This window comes from Lactuca sativa, chromosome 6, assembly GCF_002870075.4.
Source record: "Lactuca sativa cultivar Salinas chromosome 6, Lsat_Salinas_v11, whole genome shotgun sequence".
Classification (NCBI taxonomy): domain Eukaryota; kingdom Viridiplantae; phylum Streptophyta; class Magnoliopsida; order Asterales; family Asteraceae; genus Lactuca; species Lactuca sativa.
In genome coordinates, this window is record NC_056628.2 from 99,851,402 (window position 1) to 99,863,876 (window position 12,475).

Genomic DNA, 12,475 nt, shown 5'->3' on the forward strand with positions numbered 1-12,475 from the left:
GGACATCCACTCCTGCACTTTCAGAATGGTGGTGACAGTGTTGGCATTGTTAATGGCGTCTGCCCAATACTTTGTCACTGATTGAACTTCTAGCTATTTTTGTTGAAGCTGATTGGTTTGTCTATATTTTCTCGCTTGAAATGTCGTACGGAAAGCAACAGCATATTTCTTTGCTTCAGCTTCATTGCTTGTCTTGTATTTACTCCATGAATCATTGAGATTAATACTGTCAATTCCTTGATAAAGCACCGAGGTGTCCCTCGGGTCCACGGATCCTTGCACAATTATGCTCACCGTGCCTAAACCACGGTGTTCCTCGGTCTCCTTGACCTGTGGTCAAGTCTAGCCTCAGCTCAGTTCTGGCAAGGGCGGAAGAATTGCCCTGCGGTTAGGAAGGTGTTTGAAGTGTATGGGTTAAAGACAAAAGGATGGAGTTCAACTCCTCGGGTGAAAAGAAATGTAGGCGGGAAGCCCTGGAGACCTTAGGGCAAGAACCAGTTCCATCCTATTGGGAGTGAGATGGGGGTGAGTTCCATGAGTAGGTGAAACAGACACACTTTCTGTGTCTGTGTGGAATTCGATGGTTGTGTTGAATGAGTTTGCGACCACCCTATGGACTACCAGAGCCTTATGAGAGGCTGCGGCATCTGTCCGGTCACACATTTGGTCTGTGAATTTGGGTTTTCTTTTCTTAAGGACTGCAATGGGTTGTGCGTCATCATCAGAATCATCTGAGTCATTACTTGAAGGCAAAATCGGTTTGAATTTCCATTTCTTGGATGGTTCAGTGTTCTTGGGAGTATCCTTCTTCTTTGGGGTTCCATGTTTCTTGGAGATGTGGCGGTGGCCTTGGTTGGTTGAGCCAGACACACTGTGGATTACAAAGTGGCAAACGAACTGCCATACCGCAGGAAACTGATTTTTCTTGAATTCGCCTACGCCTTTGAGCATCTTTTTGTAACCCATCTGGTAAAGTGTAGAAAAAATATCTGTTGTGCTTGGGGTGAAGAACTTTGTTGAAGGATAAACTAACAGATTAATGGCGTTGTGAAACTTCTCTTTGGTCAGAATAACCAAAGAATCATTCACCAGATTCAGATGCACCTATTGAAGGTTGTTGAGAGGGCAATATGTAGAGAAAGCACATTTGTAGAGTGTTGAAAGTGGAACTACGTCGGTGAAGGCGTCAAAAGGACCGAACAATGGATGATTTGACAAGAACTTGATCATCAACTTGATTGGATCATTGTAAGATGAATGCACATCAAACACTGCCCGAAAATTGCTTGAGGCAATCGTAGGCATTTGGTTTCTTGAGGAAGAGTCTGAACCAGTTGGGTGAGCAGAGACAGAGGTTTTGGAGTGTTTCTTGGAGATACCCAATTTCACCATTTTTAAAAAGTTGAAGAACTTGCACGAAAACAGAGTGCAAGAAAATGAAGGAGATGAAGTTCGTCTTGAGAGTTTTCAGAAAGCATAAACCTTTCTTGGGAAGAAAAGGAGGGTTTTATATTGGCGGAATTAAACCATAATTGATTTTAACCTAATTAGAGTCGCGTAAAATAAAAGGTTTAGTTTTTTTATTTGGATGCAATCCCAGCCACAGGTGATTTTATTAAAAGATTTATTTTTTATTTTTAAACTTTTCAAAAGCGGTTGAATTTAATGAAATGTCAGTCCCTAAAACATCACGTTTTAAGAACGTGTGGTGAAGGGTTAATCCGTTGTGTAATGAAGGAAGATGTAACGGATTTTACATTTTGGGGTTATAGGAAGAGGCAGTCTAATGAAAAAAGATTTCTTAAAAAGAGATTTTTATAGAAAACTGTTCGTTTGTCATCATATCTAAAATAGGTTTGAAACAAGGTTTATTTAAAAAGCAGAACCGAAACGATGATATGCTATACCAAGAATGTTTTTTTGAGAATGTTTTTCTTATTTAATGAAGGATCCTTAAATAGCACACAACGTTTCAGGAATTTATGATCTATTTGAGAAATTGAGACTTCATTGAGGATTGAGACATCATTGCGGATGGATGGTTAGATGACTGCAGTTGAAGAGCTGAGGAGAACATTTTGAACAAAAATTAGAAACAACAAACAATAAGGACCATTAAAAGATAGATATGATATATAGTTTCGGTGTAAGAGGGATACTACGGTACATAAAATATATTGTGGTACATAGAATGCACCAAAAATATCTATCACAAATAAGTTCAATTAGGACCGCAACTGAGACCAAGGGTGGTCTGCGGTACCTATCAATACAAGAAGAATTGTGGGTCCGGATTCATCATTCCTAACATTTAAAAGAAACTGTTGAGTTTTGTAGAGTCAAGTTCCTTTGTGAATACATCAACAATCTCTTCATGAGTATGGACAAAAATTAGTTCAATATTACCTTTCAGAATGTGGTCTTTGATGAAGTGACACCTGTCACACCCCAAAACCGGAACGGCGGAAACGTTCGGGGGTGGAGGACGTCATGTTTAGTATCACAAGACATGTATATGGTAAGCAAGTAATGAACAACCATTTCATTTAGAAAGAAAGTGTTTACAATGTGTGTGCTCACAAAACATAGAAGTCATAAACAAATAACAAAACAAGACTTGAAGCTGTAATGCTCCATCTTCTAAATTCCCAGCACGAGCACCTGTCTAATAGTCTCCTAAGAATACAAGTTATTTGAAAGAGTTGATCAGCAATTAAGCTGGTGAGTTCATAAGATTTTGGTGATGTGAGTAAGCTGCAAAATGTGGTTGAAAATGTATATGCACAAGTGATGTAAGCTGTAAGTTCTGTTTTGGAAAGTTCGCCTGTTCCTCTAGAAAATCCTATGTTTCCTACTTTAAAGGAAGTTAAGTAAAATGACACTACAAGCCTTTCTATGCGTATTAAGTGGGTACAAGTTATATATACTTAGAGTAAATAAACAATCGATTGTGTGCATATGCCCTAAACTCATAACCCAATGGGGAACAACAAGTAAGGAGGATAGCACACATTCCATTGGTTGTTAAATCGTTGTCATATATAACATTCGTGTATTCACTTGTTACTCATGGAGTTATTTGTAACGGTTCCTTTATATCTAATGGAGAGTTATTTTAAGAAAACCTATATTTCTTATAGCAAAATAATGACTACGGTGATTACTTTTATAATAGCTTTGTTTATACTGCTATATATAATCTGATATCGGGTAGATAGTTAATTGGGGGAATCTGCCCTAAGCCCACAATCCAACGGGAACAAGACATCGGGGGAAAACACACATTTAACTATCTATTGGATATTAGTTTTATATGTAAACATGGTGTATAAACTAAGGTGTTATAGAGTTAATTCACCTAAGGTCTCTAAAACTGTATTGGCTTAATAAAATGGATTAAGCGCTTTTCTGGGAAATCTCTAGTTTTGTATACCAAAAATACTGACTTTGATAAGTAAGTTTTGTACTAGAATAACTGTGCGTTGACTCTGTGTCCTATGACCTGATCCATACCTGGTACCCTAATGATGACTTAATGTATACTAAGCATATATATATATATATATATATATATATATATATATATATATATATATATATATATATATATATATAGATTCGGGTAGATAATAGATTGGGTGACCTGGGTGCAAGCCCACATCCAACGGGAACAGGAATTACAGCGAAGAGCACACATCCTATTAGCTGTTGGAATCTATAGCATATATGTATCCTATAGCGTATACATTAAGGAATCATAAAGTTAGCATCATGATCCTAACCTTTAATCATAGCCTTCTACCAAGGCAACTTCTGTTCTGAGTTAAACCCACTGTTCCTTTGTCAAAAGTAGAAGTATATTCTCCCCAGTTTATAACTATCTTGACTAGAAAATAGATCGACTTTCAAGTGGTACCGACAATTTATGAAAGTAATGGGAGAAGTAAGTACACAGATGTCGTTTATAATGACCTGCGAATGTACTAATAACCTAAGAACATATTTGTTTTATTACGGTCATAATGTGAAAGCTAGAACCCCTACTAAACGCTCTCAATGTAAAGAGATTGAGGGAACCAAATGCGACCCTAGCAATTCCTTGCAAGCCGTGTAATTCACATTAAAGTTATATGATCATGTATACCCAATATAACTATCACTAATGCGTTAGTGATTCATTGGTATAATTAGATCCTGTCTATGTGTTCTCATGCTATAGCAACTTAACTTGTTTGTTATGTTCTATTATGGTATTGTTTAATTCTCTTCACTGTTTGTTCTGTTCTGGTATTGTTTGATTCTCTTCACTGTTTGTTCTGTTCTGGTATTAATTCCTTGTGTGCTTCATTATACTAGAAGTAATGAATAGCATTCTCCTAAACTATACCTATAATAGTATACTAATGCTCTACTTAGACTGTTACTGAAAAGACTCATTTCTCTACTAAGTTATGCTTTTAATCTACAAATGGAGTTTTGTATAACTATCAAGCAACATAGCTTTAAACAAGTTATTGAAATGTTTTGACAACTTATAATTAACATAAGTAACATTTAAAAGATGTTTAACAATAAACAATTACACAATTAACACTGTGTTCAACCTGTATTCCCCCCTTAAAACAGTTAAAATAGTTAAAAGATTCATTACGGGGTATGAACTCACTTGATGTGGGTGATTCAAACGGGTATGTGTGTAAGGATGAAAAGTTCCACGAATGAAGTCCTGAGACACAATAAGTCCTAAATGATATTTAAGGACACATATTGACATGAATATAGTGTTTATAAACAACTATATGAAAGATAACACCTTCCGGGACTAGGAAAGACCTTGACCAAGTGTTGGAATCACATGTGATTCAATAAAGGAACGTAGAATGGCACTCACATGAGTTTACTACCATGGGTTTACGGCCCAAAGGAGTTTACGGCCGTAAACTCATGGCTACTCATGTGTAAGTGCAAGTTTGAAGGATATGGAATGATTTAGGGACCTTAGCTCTACCCTAGGATAAGAAAAACCCACTTTCTTTGGAGTTGTTGAGGTGTTCACGGCCCTAATGAGTTTATAACCATAAACTCATGGCCATTTATATTTATGAGGGTCCTAAAGGTCATAAGGAAGCATCCTAAATTCAAGTCTAAGCCTTAGGAAGTGTTTGTGGCATCAAAACACCCCTAACTTGAGTTTTCGGACCTTGGAGCATTTTGGCTTGAGTTTGCGGCCGTAATCACCTATTGGTGATGGTATTTTGATTGTTTTGAGTCCTAAACACATCAAGGTAAAGTTCTAGGATAGTATCTTGGCTTAAGGAAGGAATTTAGGGCATTTTGGCACCATAAAATGGAGTTCATGGCCCAAGAAAATCCTTGGCCGTGAACTCACTTCTAGCCCTTGTTTCTTAATGATTTTAAGGCCTAGACATGTCAAGGGTTGTTCTATGTTCTGTTCCAAGGTCTATAGGGGCATCGGGCACACTTTTGGCCTCAAATTTTGTGTTCACGGTCCAAGAGGATGTTGGGCTGTGAACACCATTTCCTTGGTGTTTTTGGCTGATTTTCATGTTATCTAGGCATATATTACGCTTTAATACACTCTAGGGTTGATGTACTTACAATTCGGGGTGATAGGGTGAAGATCGTTGAGAGAGAATTAGGGTTTTCTCTAGCTGGAAATGTAAGAAATGAATCCAAAATGGCTAAGTTTTTCATATATAGTCTTGAGGGTTTTCGGTCCGAATACAATTTTTGGACTGCGAATTCCAAACTCTTGAAGTTTTGGGCACTTATTGTTACATACTAAACCCTAGTGTATCCTCTCTCCTGATATCTTCTGAAGCACTAACTTTTAAGACACTCAAACTTATCCCAAAAGCTTGAAAGTTAGAAGAAACATATTTGACTTCAATCGACGTGGATGGTTGTATAGAATATAAATTTTTGGGTTGTCACATCATCCCTGTAAGTCCCTAATCTGCTTGTGTATCAATTAAATCCGTTTGATGGTGCGGAATCCCAATCAAATGGATGATGTCAGATCAAATAAGAGAAGGAGAAGAAGAAAATGATGATGAATCTATGTATGTATTGATATGAATGAAGATCCGGATAAAAGATTCACACACACTAACACACACTCTCTATTCTCTCTCTCTAGAACACCTTCAAATGCACACACTTAATCTCCTTTAGTGTTCATTTATCTTTTCCCTCACACCCCTTACGCCTATATATATATATATATATATATATATATATATATATATATATATATATATATATATATATATATACACACACACACACACACACACACATATATATATATATATATATATATATATATATATATATATATATATATATATACACGGGAAACATGGGCCGAATGGGTTTACGGCCGTAAACACCTCTCTGACCGTAAACACATATATATGATATTACATAAAAATACAATTTCCTAGAAAAGCAAAGTATAAACCATAATATTGACCCAACAATATCCCCCTTGGTTTATAGCTTTCTTTTCTTTTTCGTAAATGACCCAACAAGCTCCCCCTAAAAAGTAGCTGGCTTTTCTTGTTAATCTTCATCAACAGCTTGGCTTCAACATTTATCTTCAATGAATGACTTCATCTTGAGCAGTTGGACTTTTCTTAAGAGTTTGACTTTGAATGCACATCGGGTGAGGAGGCTTGACGTTGGATTCTAGAAAGATAGCGCTTTTAGGTTGAGAATCTTCAGAGAGAACATCGGAGAGAACAAATCTGTTGGATCACTTTAGCAGGTACAAAGATAGCAACAGACTGATTGATGAGGCTTCAATGCAATCCGTCACATAATCTTCAATTGCAGCTTCACCTTGCTTCTAGGGTTTAAGGATTGAATGTTGAAAGAATAATCTTCATTTCTTGCTCCTTAGAATGTGAATTCTTCAATGCTCACGGACGAGGCTTTGGCTCAGAAATTTTTGACACAATCTCCATGAGTCTTATCTATACCTGAAATCACTTTTCAAAATAAAACAAAAGTAAAAGAAAACTTAGCACACAAATTAAAACAGAAACAAAAATACTTTTCGATTTTTGATTTTTCTGAACAAGAAATAAAACAGAAATAACACTATTTTTGGATTTTTAGTTTTTCTGATTATTCATTGAATTTTTTAATTTTTCTGATTTTTTTATTTTCATTATTTTTAATTTTTAATTCTCCCCTAATATTTAAATTAGAAGAAACTATGACAAATTTAACAAAAATAAAAATGATATCTAACTTTAAGAGTGATTTGGGATCAAAGTTGTTAGACAACCTTAATCTACTTGTCGGTACCTTTCATATTCGCATCTTTGTCTGGTTAATCGCCAATATTGTTGTCCACTTAAACACGAAAAATTGTGACAAATTTAGGACATACTCTTCGTTACAAGACAAGGTGAACTCAAGTTCCTAGATATTATATCTGATCCTAAGTTCCTAGATACTATATCTTAAGGACCATTCATCTGACGACGACTAGGGATATTGTTGTCCACCTAAATTGAGCAGCGAGATCTATAGACAATCTTTGAGTGTTCAATTTTAATTGTACTGGAACATGTTTCCCGCTTCCTGATATGCCCTAGCCATCAAGAACTTCCAAAGTACTCCTTACACCGGGTGAGCAGACAATCATTCAGAGAGAGAACAGATTCAGATTGCTATTACTTATTGTTTCAGAGGGGTTGAGAAGTAGAAGGGTGCATATGCTGTATACCAGGTCGGATTAGAAGCCACGCAAAGGAGACAGCATATGGCTAACATATAAGAGGTATTTCACATATATAACATGTAGAGAAATAGAGTTGCATATGTTGTGTATCAGGTCGGATTGGAAGTCACGCAAAGGAGACAATATATGAGTAATAGATGGAAAGAAAGAAAATGATATTCTATAGACCTAATTTATCGGAATTTACCAGTCGCCCCATCCAACCGGAATTAAGGACAGAATCCGCACATCGAGGAAAGGTTAAACCACGGTTCCAAGTACAAGTTCAATTAATGTGACGAGTGGATTCCCATATATATTTCCCTACTCAACCTATCCGAGTGTTGTATTGTCAGGCTGAACGGATGTAACTAGGTCAAGATTTGTCAAGACTAAGAATTTCTTAAGTTCAACTCTGCCTAGTCAAGTCCATTAAAATTTTTCGTGCCTACCGACGCATCAAACCAGAGCAAAGACCCTTCAACTTAGGGTCTGTTACGCAGACTCAGGTTGTCTATTATCACTTGATAATATCACTTCCATAACATCTCCCTCAAGCACATTTCATAACCAACATATTTTTGATTTTCTGATTTTCTAATGTTTTTGGATTTTTGAAACTTTTCTAATTTTTGTTTTGTTTTTATTTCTCCCCCTAAATTTGTGCATATGAGAGAAACGAAAGTAAATGCGCAAATTTAAACTATCCTAAAACAAAAATTAGTCTTTAAAGTGAATCATCTTAAGATAAACTCAGGAGTATAGAGAAGAAAACTCAAACCATAAGTCACCGATTGAATTTGCATCCAGAAGGTCTGAGAACAACACGCATAATCTCAGAACAGATCCGAAAATTCTTCATGTCATTAAGCACAAACCCCGTTTGTGATATCTTCCTTTCTTCCTTTACCGTAAAGGACACATACTCCCAAACTATGTTCTGAGTGTTGTACAGTTGAGAGATGCCTCCTATAATGTGCCTGGAACAGCTACTACCAACAAACCGAAGTCTGATGATATGCCTCCATAGTTGCTCCGACACAGAGCAGGATCAGTTGGTCTTTGGAACCCAATCCATTTTGAAACTGGGTCGACCTTTGTCATCAACGCACGATACCCTCTCCCATGACATATCCTGCTTGTCCCAAACAGAAGATGTAGAAACGTTAGAAGCATTAGGAGATTTGGGAGTTTTCACCTTTGGTACCCATCTATATTCGGGTTTAACCCATTTCTTGTTCGATCTGATGGGTGGCTCAGTACTTGCTTTTGATCTTGATGTCGGCCTTAGAGATGACTTTGATTTTGGCTTCACAGGAGCATCTGTTGGATTTGGCTTCTTGGCCGACATTCCCTTCTTGACTTTGGGATTTTGATTCTTGTCCTTTGGAGTTGAATTCTTGGCCATTTTGGCATTCTAGTAGTCAATGTCTGATCGTGATCTCGAGGGGTATCTTTTGGAGTATCTCCCTCTTGGCGCGTTCTGCCAGCCTTGTGCATAGTAGGGAACGTATGCGCGATTTGGACAATTTCTGGCAATGTGTCTAGGTGTTCCACAGTGAAAACATGTCTTTTTCTTCATTGTGAAGTTGTTTCTTCCTGCCCCTTGTGGTGTATCCTTGCCTTGTCTCTGATTTTTCCCACATGCACACTTGCAACAAGAACTCTGTTGCATTGGAATTGGTGGCCTGTATTTCTCAACGGCAGGTTGATCAGAAGCAGTTGAGTTCGAAGCAACAGATTCAGAATTCAAGGAGATGTTGGTTTGTTCAATGGTGTTCTCCTTGTTCTCATCCTCTGCTACTTTACCTGCACATGAAGTAGAAACATTAGTATTTTCAACATTAATAACTCTTCCTGACATAAATCCAGCTGGTTTTCCATATTTAAGATGTGCCTCCCTGTCAATTTCTTCCTGTGTCATACGAATGGATGTGTAGTTATGATTGAAAGGTGGATGAACACTATCATACCCTAGACCCTTGTTTTAATTTTCTTTGAATTCTAATTGGGTTTCATATAAGGAATCGACTGTCTGACTTGACGCAGTATAATTTTTGAAACTGACATCTGTTTTTCCACACTTAATTTTTAAAGCGTCAAGTTCCTCAGTTACAGCAGCAAGTTGCCTCTTAATATAATCATAATTTTCACACTTGTTGCTATACTCTTCCTGAAGCTTCCTAAAGTCCTTGTTTTTTGCTTCTAATTCAGCCTTTAGGGGTTTCTGTCCTTTCCTGAGTTGATATCCTTTATATCTCAGGTCTTCAACTTCCCTTTTTAATAAATCAATTTGTTCCTGAAGAAATTTAATCATATCTTCACATGATTGAGAACATGAAACTTCACATGAATGAGAACATGACACTTCATTGACCGGAAGGTTTGCGGAACTCATTGTTTTTCGACAATTCAAAGCGTTAAGTTCTTCAATTATATCGGCCAGTCTAAGACGATTGAGATCTTTTGTGTTCTTGATGTCAGCCACATCCATATCCCACGATTTCGGAAGTGAATTCAATAGCTTTTTGTTTATCTCAGATTTGGACAAGAAGATCCCAACTATATTCATCTCAGTAATGAGTGTAGTAAATCACTGCAATCGAGTTTCGAGGGTTTTTCCAGGGATATAATCGAACATGTTGAAGTTTTTTCTTAACATCTCTTGATGACTCTCTTTCATGTTTTTCAATTCCCTCGTAAAGCACAACTAGAAGTCAAACTTAAATTTAAAAATGTATTTTGACTATAAACCTCAAAAGTCAACCTTAAAAGTCAAATTTAAAAAATCAAATCAAAAGTCAAGCTTGAAAAGTCAAACTTAAAAATCAAACCAAAAAGCTAAATTTGAAAATTTAAAAGTTAAACGAACAAGTCAAAGTTTAAAGTCAAAGGTCAAACTTTACAAGTCAAAATCAAAATTTTAAGTAAAAGGTCAAAAATAAAAATTAAAAATTTAAAAACTAAAATTTTGGTTGAAAATGGAGCTTAAAAATAAAAGAAATTGATTTTTGGGCAAAAAATGTAAAATTTGCGAAACTAGGAAGCGGTAAGGAGTGGTTAAGTTTAAAAGTTGGGAGGGAAGGAACAAAGTCGCAGCTTGGAAGAGTTGGTTATGTCTCTATGTTGCAGAACCGGAGGTCGCAGGTTCGAGCCCTAGCACCTCCAAGCCATATCCTATTTTTATGAAGCGCGCTGCTGATCTTAGCCGAGCCTATCCCACCAAGCCGAGCCGCAAGTCGCCGAACCGCAAACCACCTCCGACCGTGAACAGTTTCCGGCCGTGAACACGTTCCGGCCGTAAACACTGGCCGTGAACACGTTTCTGGCCGTAAACTCCGGCCCGTAAACCCTTCAAAGACCGTAAACTCTCCAGAAGTCGTTGTTCTTGACGAAAAACAGCGTTTTTTCACCCTTTTTGCTCCAAAACTCAATCAAAAACTCGATTTTAGGAAAAAAGCGAAGAACAAACCCCCCTTATTTTTGCGAGATCTATCTACAAACGCTAAAATAACTTCAAAATAAGATCAAATATGCTCCAGATCTGAAAAAAAAATGATTGATACAACCAAGCTCTGATACCAATTGTAAGTCCCTAGTCTGCTTGTGTATCAATCAGATCCGTTTGATGGTGCAGAATCCCAATCAAACGGATGATGTCAAATCAAATAGAAGAGAAGGAGAAGAAGAAAATGATGATGAATCTATGTATGTATTGATATGAATGAAGATCCGGATACAAGATTCACACACACTAACACACACTCTCTATTCTCTCTCTAGAACACCTTCAAATGCACACACTTAAGCTCCTTTAGTGTTCATCTATCTTTTCCCTCACACCCCTCACCCCTATATATATACACGGGAAACATGGGCCGAATGGGTTTACGGTCGTAAATGGGTTTACGGCCGTAAACACCTCTCTGACCGTAAAACACATATATGATATTACATAAAAATACAATTTCCTAGAAAAGCAAAGTATAAACCATAATATTGACCCAAAAATCCCCGCGTTAGAATGAATTTCGTCCTGAAATTAGCTCTCTTAGCATTACTACTAGGGTTGCGCTCTTCTGACTTGCAGAATACCCACTCATAGACCTGGCAACTTTGCCCTGCTGTTCTTGATAGGATTCATACTTGGTCCATCTATCATTACCTCGTGTATACAAGCCGTATATAATTAGGATTAGTAGGATTGTCGGATGTACGACTCTTCCCCAGGTCCACAACCTAACGGGGAACAGGAGATAGGGCGGAAACACACATACTAGATCGGCGTAATCATACTCATATACCACCCTCGTGTATATACTAAATAATAATAGGCAGGCTGTATTCGTCCTTAGCCTCTGTGCTCAAACTTGGTCTGCTGGGCGAGTGGTATTTCGTGACGGTCTGCGGCCATCTGACCATAAGGCTTCGGAGGACAAAGTACTCTTCACACGAGTACTTCGAGATTTTAGAATGCGAAAGATAAAATTTCTGATTCAGGTCAGACTTTCGATACGAATGATGAAAGTTTCGAGAACTTGCCGATCGAGGCGATAGAAACATATGAACTCAATATGGTGAGGACCACGCCAACTCATGACGACAGAATACTACGGACTCTATACTGAACAAAGTTTTGGTCAAATGAAAGAAACGTCTGATAAACGACGATGTATCCCTTGTATGCTTGGTATTGTACTCCTAGTATGTTCAACAATGTAC